Source organism: Podarcis bocagei (assembly GCF_964188305.1).
Source record: "Podarcis bocagei genome assembly, chromosome: 6".
NCBI classification, from domain to species: domain Eukaryota; kingdom Metazoa; phylum Chordata; class Lepidosauria; order Squamata; family Lacertidae; genus Podarcis; species Podarcis bocagei.
The window spans coordinates 5,973,259-5,982,356 of NC_138130.1; the positions used below are offsets into that span (position 1 = coordinate 5,973,259).

A 9,098-nucleotide genomic window follows, 5' to 3' on the forward strand; every position below is an offset into this window, starting at 1 on the left:
GCTGTTCTGGCTTCTGAGATTCAGAATAATTTTTTTCTTGTTTTCCTCCTCCAAAAACTAGGTACGTCTTGTGGTCTGGTGTGTCTTATAGAGCGAAAAATACGGTATGTCTCTTTTTAAAAAAAAAAAAAAAGTTGACCTGGAACATGTGCTTCAGTGGTTTCAGCTCATGAGTTTAGAATAGGAACCATGGGGTGATTGGGAACCTTTAGGTTATCAATAGAAGACATGCTTCCCACCATTAAGATCCTAGATATTCAGGCTGTAGCATATCCAGCTCGAGATTTTAGGTGGCAAGGCTTGTGAGGTTTTGGATATCTACAACCACTCAGAGGAGACAATAATGGGCTAAATGAACCAATCCCATAATGACCCTGTTCACATGAAAATCATGCTTCACCTATGGGCCTTGGCCTGCTGTCTTCACTGTGAAACTGCATGCATTCAGGAAATAGCTTGAAATGTGAACTAAGCTTGTTCAATGTGAACAAGGGTCTCCCCTTGGTACCCTAGACAAACAGGATAAAGCCATAGGACTATTAAGTTGGATGTAGAATCATAGAATAATTTAATTGTAAAGTTGGAAGGCAACATGAGGGTCATTTAGTTCAAGCCCTTTCAATGTAGGAATGTTTTGCCCAACATGGGGCTCAAACTCACAACCTTGAGATTAAGAGTTTCATGCTTTTCCAACTGAGCTATGATGCATATCAGGTTTTCTTCATGCCATTTGCTCAACACATGGAGCAAACATGATCCCACTCACCCAGTCCAGTGTCCACAAATTCCAAGGAATGTGTGAAAAGTCAGGTGTAAGCATTACTGGGGGCACCTGCCAAGGTCCACACACCAGCAGGGGTCTACTCTTCCCCTACTACAGCCCTCAGTTCTTTCACCACTCCTTTTGCCATTGCCACCCATGGAATCAGAAGCAGAACAGAAACAAATGATATGGAGAAGGAGCAAGCGATGCAGCCACCGGTCCACTCACCTGACATTTTCCTCTCAGCAGCAGTAGGGAGAAAGTTCAGAGGCAAGTTGAGAGTGAATGGTGGGGGAGAGGAGTGAGACCCTGAGGGTACCCTGCTCAAACACCTGCCAGCTCTCACTATACCTCAGGCAGGTACTGTTGAAGACGACTAGTTTTAAAGCTCCTTCACATGCCCAATCGCCTTCTCAATCCGGCCCGCAGACAGTCCAGGAATCAGCGTGTTTTTACATGAGTAGAATGTGTGCTTTTATTTAAAATGCACCTCTGGGTTATTTGTGGGGCATAGGAATTAGTTCATTTTTTTCCCCAAAATATAGTCTGCCCACCACATGGTCTGAGGGACGGTGGACCACCCCACGGCTGAAAAAGGTTGCTGACCCCTGATTTACTGCAGCTGTTATATTAGAGACCACCCTCCAGACCATGTGAGCAAAAGCCACACACAGGAACAAATGAAACTGCCTTATAGCAATTTAGACCTCTCTTCCTACCCCCCCCCCCCGACCAATACTGTCTTTTCTGACTAGTAGTGATCCTTCTGTGCCTCAGAGGAAGATCTGGAGGAAAATCACTGGAGCTGCCAGAGAATGAAGCTGGGACCGGCATGGGCTTTGCCATTGAGACCATCCCTCCCCCCCACCCCCTCTCCACATGCCAACAATTCTCAGACTGAGCATTTAGATTCTCCTTGAAGAATATATGTGGGGTAGTACAGCGATATTCACAAGGTAATAAAAGTTTTTCCCCCTTTTCTTTTGAGGAATGAAGGAGCAGGTGGCTTGCACAATGGTGTCATTCATTCTACACTTGCATGGCTTGCAATGTTTGTTCCAAGCGCTGATTCATAGACGTCAGCATTGTTACAGATCAAAGAACTTTGCTGGGAAGAGAAAATATTTAATTTCTCACTTTCCTACAAATTAATCTGAAAAACCCTTGGCTAATTATTACTCTTCTCCTTTGACTTCGTCATTCACAGGAATAGCTGGAGATGATAATTAGCAGAGATGAATTAAAGTAATAGGAAAGGCTGACTTCTGCAACAGCTGCTGGGATTTAAAATGGGCACAGTTCTCATTCCGACACGAAGGTAGTGTGGTCAAGGAGTTACACTCTTCTTGGTCAAAACAAATAGATTAAAACAGGTGTTTAGCTAAAGAATTTAAATACAGGTGCCACATAATATCCATTCTGCATTTGTAAGAACTCGATTGTTTTGTGGGGTAGCATCTGCACTTTGGAACTCCCTGTATCTTGAGATCAAGAAGGCCTCTCCACCACACTCCTTTCATTGCCTGCTAGGAACTTTCTTGTTTAGACAAGCCTACCCAGGACTCAGCTGTACAGCTGCAAATAAAACATTTTCAGTCTGTTTTAAGGGCAATATACAATGTGACACTAGATGGTGATGGTGAGCCTTATGGAAAATTCAATGCATTTTTAAAAAGGCTTTTTTAAAAAGCATTTTCAGAACGGTTTTTATATGTGTGTAGATTCCACCCCAAATGCTTAGAAAGTGGAGGTATTTTTATTTATAGTATTTAATTTTCGTATGTTTTAAAGTAGGAAGGTCAATTTCTTGATTTTCTTGTTTTATCTTTTGGTAAACCACTCTGAGAGGTGTTTGTAAAAGAGAGAGAGCGCGCAACGCATAAATTTTATAAAATAAATAAATATACTGACCACTGTGGTGAATAATTGGTGAAAACTAAGGTGAGATATGAATGGTTGAGAAACTTTATGGATACTACTGCTGAAATTCCAAACACTGATCAGGTCGATTGAAAAATGGCCCTCCTTTTCACAGACGCTTCACCCATATTGTGAATGGCTTTATCTCCAACTTGGGAGAAAGCTCAGTTTCTTCTGAGTTAAACCTTTGCCCCACTGGCGTTCTTGGGAGTGCGATGGGATAGAATTCCTTCCTCTACCCTCGCTGGAAAGGAGGGACATGTTTGGAAGGTTCTGCCAGACTTCCTGCTTCAGTGGCAGCAGTGGAACAGAGGCAAAGAAGGAAGTCTAACACCTTGCACAAGTCTCAGGAAATGTAGTGTCCCCTGTTCCTACTGACACCTGGGATACAAGACTTGTATTTTTTTTCAGACCAGATTTTAAACCAAGCACAAAAAGAGCTGCTGGAGCCATAATGCTCACCTCAGCCTTGAAATTCAGCAACATTATTAGTAAAAGCAAAAGCTGCTCAGATTAATGTTAGAAGTGACAGTGTGAAAAATCTCAGGGAGTATTCAAAATTTTATGTAGACAGTGTGCACTTTCAGCACTGTCATCCTAGATGCCTGTGTTTCTGACTGAGTCTGCAAACCCATGCAGATCTTATTAAAGAATGTTACTGTTGAGCATATTTGCAGAAAACATATTAAATGCAGATTTTTCAAGCGATTTGAGTGCCATTTGCTAGGTTTGCTGTGACTTCCTAGGAAAGAGTTTCTTGGATTTGGAGAAAAGCTTATCAAAAGCATCAGCTAACTGTGCTGTAGCAGAGAAAAGGCAAAATTAGATGTTAGGAAATGTTTGGAAAGAGGTAGCAAATAAAACTGCAAGCATCATAAAGCCATTATATAAAGCCATTGTGTGGCCACAGATGGGATGCTATTCACAGCTATTTTTAAAAAAAGAATCTGAAAGAGCTGGAAAGGGGAAACGAACAGCCTAGTCCCATGTGGAGTTAGATGAGCCTAATTCTGCATTGTTGAATGATCAAGGGAAATGAAGCACCTTCCTAATGAGGAAAAGATAAAGCATTTGGGAATTTTTTGTTTAGAAACAAGAAAAGTAGTGGGACATGATAGCAGTTTATAAAATTATGAACAGTGTGAAAAGAGCCAAAATAACATTTTCTCCCTCTCATATAATTTTCCTGCTCAATGAAGTTGGCAATAGCTTCAGGAGAGACAAAAGGAAGGGATACTTTACAAAACTTATAATTTAGCTTTGGAACTCACAGGTACAAGAGGTGATGGCCACTAAACTGGGTGGCTTTTATAAAGGATTAGATAAACTTACGGAAGAGAAGGCTCTCTCATGTTAGTTTTAAAAAACTGCCCATGATTTTGGGACAGTAGGCTGAGAAAAACACAACAAAGGAAGACACTTCTGCCCTGTTTGTGAGCTTCCAATGGAAACGAGAATGGCAGCTGGATTGCTATTGTTGCAGAGATGTGGGCTAGATGGATCTTTGACTTGACTTGCATGCATCACACTTCTTACAGGTGAAACTCAGAAAATTAGAATATCGTGGAAAAGTTCATTTATTTCAGTAATTCAAATTAATCTCTTTTCTGATGAGAGCAGCTTTTGCATCTCATTTGGAAACCAAGGAACCAGAGTCTAGAGGTAGAATGGGGAGGCACACAATGCCAGATGCTTGAAGTCCAATGTGAAGTTTCCACAGTCTGTGTTGATTTGGGGAGCCATGTCATCAGCTGGTGTTGCTCCACTGTGCTTCATTAAGACCAGGGTCAACACAGCCGTCTACCAAGAGATATTGGAGCAGTTCATGCTTCCTTCCGCAGATGAGCTTTATGGGGATGCTGATTTCATTTTCCAGCAGGACTTTGTCACTTGCCCACACTGCCAAAAGTACCAAAACCTGGTTCAGTGCCCATCGGATTACTGTGCTTGATTGGCCAGCAAACCCGCCTGACCTGAACCCCATAGAGAATCTATGGGGCATTGCCAAAAGAAAGATGAGAGACATGAGACTGAGCAATGCAGAAGAGCTGAAGGCTGCTATTGAAGCTTCCTGGTCTTCCATAACACCTCAGCAGTGCCACAGGCTGATAGCATCCATGCCACACCGCATTGAGGCAGTAATTGATGCAAAAGGGGCCCAAAACAAGTACTGAGTACATGTGCATGCTTCTACTTCGCAGAGGTCCAATATTGCTCTATTTGCAGTCCTTGTTTTGCTGATTTCATTTAATATTCTAATTTTCTGAGATTGTTAATTTGGGGTTTTCATCTGCTGTACGCCATGATCATCACAATTATAACAAATAAAGGCTTGACATATCTCGCTTTGCATGTCATGAGTCTATCTCATATATTAGTTTCACCTTTTAAGTTGAATTACTGAAATAAATGAACTTTTCCACGATATTCTAATTTTCTGAGTTTCACCTGTAGTTTGTTCAACATCTTCTTAGCAAAACTTTTAAAAAGGTTAAGAGAAGTTCCAACTAAGTAGTCAAGGACATGATCCTCAGTGTGTTTGTTAGAGCAGCAACTGCCTTGTTAACCAAATTAACTGCCCACACTATGGACGAAGATCAATAATCAGTTCTTCTGTTTCCTATTAAGAGTCCTCTGTAAAAGCAGCTTTCTCGCTGCAAGGTCTTCGGTGTAACAAACAGGGCTTGAACTACACAAAGAATGGAGTCCTTTTAAAACTTCTTGGCAGGGACAGGCTATTAATTAATTGGATAGTTTGGAGGGAAGGCTAATTACCTAACCTAGAAACAGCACTGAAATAATTGTGCAACTTTTAAGACCAGAATGGGAACTGTCAGTCTTGGTCCCAGGTTAGCTCTTGGTCCAGCAACCATGGGATTGTATATGACGACAGTCTAGGAAAAGCAGTTACAGTACATGGGTATTTCTACCACTAACCTTCAATTAATAAAAGAAAGAAATACTTCTTCCACTGCAAGTATATTGGAGGGGGGAAAGTTCTCTGGTGGATAAAAAGGCACTGAAAATGATGTAAAATTAAACACCAAAAGCCTTTTCAAGTATGGAAATACAATTATAGGGAAAGCTTTTCGTGTTGACAGTCTGTTGACCAGATATCTTATTACAGTTTTTGTTTGACTTTTGGACGTTATACGTAAGCACAACAGCTTGTAACATTATGCATGTTGGGGAGGAAATGTTGTATCCGCGGACAAACCTTTTATGAAGTAAAAAAGTTCATTTGGATTACCTTTAGACTGAAATATTTGGGAAAGTACAAACTGGAACTAGTATATTTTTGAGCAGGATGAGCTTGCAATAGAATTAGTTCCTTTTGAAACTGAACTTTCCAGACACTGAGTAGAGCTTCTGTGATTTGTTCTGATACCTCTGGCATAAGAACATAAGTATTTTCTGTGGGACCAAGCTGCACTTGTCTGCTAGTGGAATTGTTCCATTTGAGACCGCAGGTGGGATATACATGTCTAAATACTCCCCCAACACCACCAAAAAGAAAAGAATGATCGGAGCCTACCATACCTGGTGGAACATGATCACAACCTAGCAGCCTGTTCTCACCATGGTCACCCAGATGTCTAGGAGGAGACCACAAGCAGGACATGAGTGCATTCACAAGCAGGACAGAACGCTATTTAGTGGCATACTGCTCTGATATTGAAGGTGCGCAGGCAGCATGACTATTAACCATGGATAGCCTTGTCATCCATGAATGTGTCTAAACCCCCTTAAAGCCACACAAGCTAGTGCCCAGGGGTGTCTTACCCATAGAAGCTAGTGGTGCAGGGTGCCAGGACACCAAGTTCTGGAGGGAAGAGGTGGAGGCTGGATGTGGTGCCTCCCGGCATCAGCTCACCGCCCTTGCCTGCCGTGGCCACCACGGAATGAAGCGGCCAACTGAGCTGGGAGCTGCCGCGTCCAGCCTCCACCTCTTCCCCACTGGAGGAGCTGCCCTCCAGCTGCTGCCCGCCTCCTCCAGCCCCACAAAGGAAAGCTGGGCGTGTCGCCGGCAGCGCCGTCCTCCCTAAAAAAGGTTGGCAACTCTGGGAAAGGGGGGGGTGGAGGGATCTTCACACCACGACGCTGGATATGCTTAAGACAGCCCTGCTAGTGCCCACCAGTAACTCTTGTGATAGCAAATTCCATAGTTTAACTATGTGTTGTGTGAAGTATTCCCTTTTGTCCTGAATCTTTGCCCCTGGTTCAATCTTACTATTTTATCCACACCATTGAAAAGAGGTTTTTCAGAGTTACTTTGCTATAGTTGCTCTCTGCACTTGGTGATAATTGGTAATTTATTTATCATTTCAATACAGTCTCTTTTCTCAGTGCCCCTAATACATTTTAAAAAATCCTATTGAGACTGACCAAGAAAAAAAATAGAAAAAGTTTAATTTGCACCAAAGGTCATCATTGTGAATCTTTTATTTATCAAAAAAAAAAAAAAATAAATCACAGAGTGAAACACAAGTGTCAGGTGATACCAAACCTGGCATTATTATTGTACCCTTTGCTTACTGAATATCCTGAGCACTCAGGGAAAATGGATTGCTTATAAGGCTGAATGAAAATTGTGTCCCAAAATTCTCCATGATATATGTAGGGAGTGAAATTGGGAAAGGTCATTTTGTCAAGGGTTGTGTGTGAAATTCACTGACACTTTATCTTCAGACATTCCTTTCTTATAAATTTCGGGTCACTGGGTGTTGAACGAACTCTGTTCGTTCATATTGATGAGGGAAGGAAGCAGCGGACTAAGAGAACCGGAGTGGAAGGCATAGGAGCTAATGCCATAATTTCCCTCCAACAGAAGTAAAATAATATTAAACAATATTAAAACTGGATCCAATATTAAAACTGGATACCCTTATGGCAGCCATTTTATGACTGCCACTGACTATATTGGTCAGGCATAGTAAACTCCAGCCCTCCAGATATTTGGGACTACAGTTCCCATTATCCCTGACCACTGGTCCTGTTAGCTAGGGATGATGGGAATTGTAGTCCCAAACATCTGGAGGGCTGGAGTTTGCCAATGCCTGATATTGGTCAATACTGGCCCCCAAAAGGAAGTGACCTCGGTCAGAAAGGGAAACCATAATAATTCGAACTTGCCCCATTTTTTATTCCTTTCATTCTCTTATTCTGACTAGGTTTATTAGTTTAAACCATTATGGTAACATGCCTTGTGTTTGCAAATACATCCTTGCGGGCAAATTTGTGTTGGAATCTAGGGTTGTACTAGATGATCCTGGGGGTACCTTCCAAATATACAATTCTATGATTCTATGAATCTCAGAAGTCTGGGGATGGCTGAATAAGATTTCAATAATTAGACTTCCTCACCTTTCCCCCTATGGCTAGCAGAAAGAGAATAAATTGTGCAAAATAACAAAAGTGTAGAATAATTCATCTTGCAAATCTGCTTACATTGTGTATTATAGACAGCTTGAAGAATTCCACTTTAGTTGTCACAGACTCTGGGTGGGAAGTTAAAACAGGTATCCAACCCCCTGCTTGCAATGTTCAGTGCCCTGGTTATGCATAGAGAGCTCTGTCCCACCAGAGCAGTTCCCAGTTCCGCTTACACCTCCCCAGTTGCCATTTAGGCTCATCCAGGCTGGCTTTTGTGCCACATTTCTATGCACAGGTATCTATGCACCTCAAAACTCCCACTCCAAGCTTTTTTCTTTGCCCCAACACTTTCACCATGAAAACCTGCTCTTTACTTCTGAATTGGAACAAATGGTAATCCATGGGAACCTCAAATTGCCATTTGTTCCAATTCAGTCATAAAGAGCTGGTTTTCCCGGGGAAAGCAGCCGGGCAAAACAACAAGCACTTGAGCACATATCAGGACGATGCGGACCTGCACAACATACTGTTTCCCACAGTATGTAGCCAGATGTGTCTAAAAGTGACCTGAACACAAACCTTTCAATGTGAAGAATAGGCCTTGGGTGTCCACAGAGCCACAGAAGAGGCAGGAGTCCTGCAGTAGCTGGGAGCTGAGTTCATTTCTCTATCACCACCCTTTCTACCAGAACTGAGAAGAGGAGAGAGAGAAGTGAACAGGCACAGAACCTGAGGGTTTACATATCCAAATGGTCACAAGGGAATATTAACCCTGCTCAAGGGTTAACCACGAAAATGTCACAAGAGGAATGAAGCCAGACATACTAGCAGTTGACCTCATGTCCCCAATCCTCCAAACCTACATGGCGAGTAGAAAGTCTGAAGGATGGATATGTTCATGTTGAACTGAATGCACTCAAGAATCTTCCATGTGTTTGAAATCTCTTTATGATTGGGGCACCTGTTCACATGAAGGATTGAAGGCATCTTCTGGGGAAACCCCCAGGGCTCACCTCTGCAGACATTCCCACTCAATCTACAA

General features: G+C 42.3%; 1 long non-coding RNA gene across 5 annotated transcripts in view; it reads left to right on the top strand.

Annotated features, from left to right (window-relative positions):
• Positions 1-6,291, top strand: part of LOC308589454 — a 31,000-nt gene extending 24,709 nt beyond the window's left edge. The window contains exons 5-6 of one of the 5 annotated variants that reach the window (XR_014009268.1): positions 1,522-1,719; positions 6,154-6,291. This is a non-coding gene — a long non-coding RNA (uncharacterized lncRNA). Of the gene's footprint in view, positions 1-1,518; positions 2,627-6,153 lie in introns of those variants that run through there. The other 4 variants (XR_014009271.1, XR_014009269.1, XR_014009270.1 and 1 more) reach the window with 4 other exon arrangements.
• Positions 6,292-9,098: the final 2,807 nt, after the last annotated feature.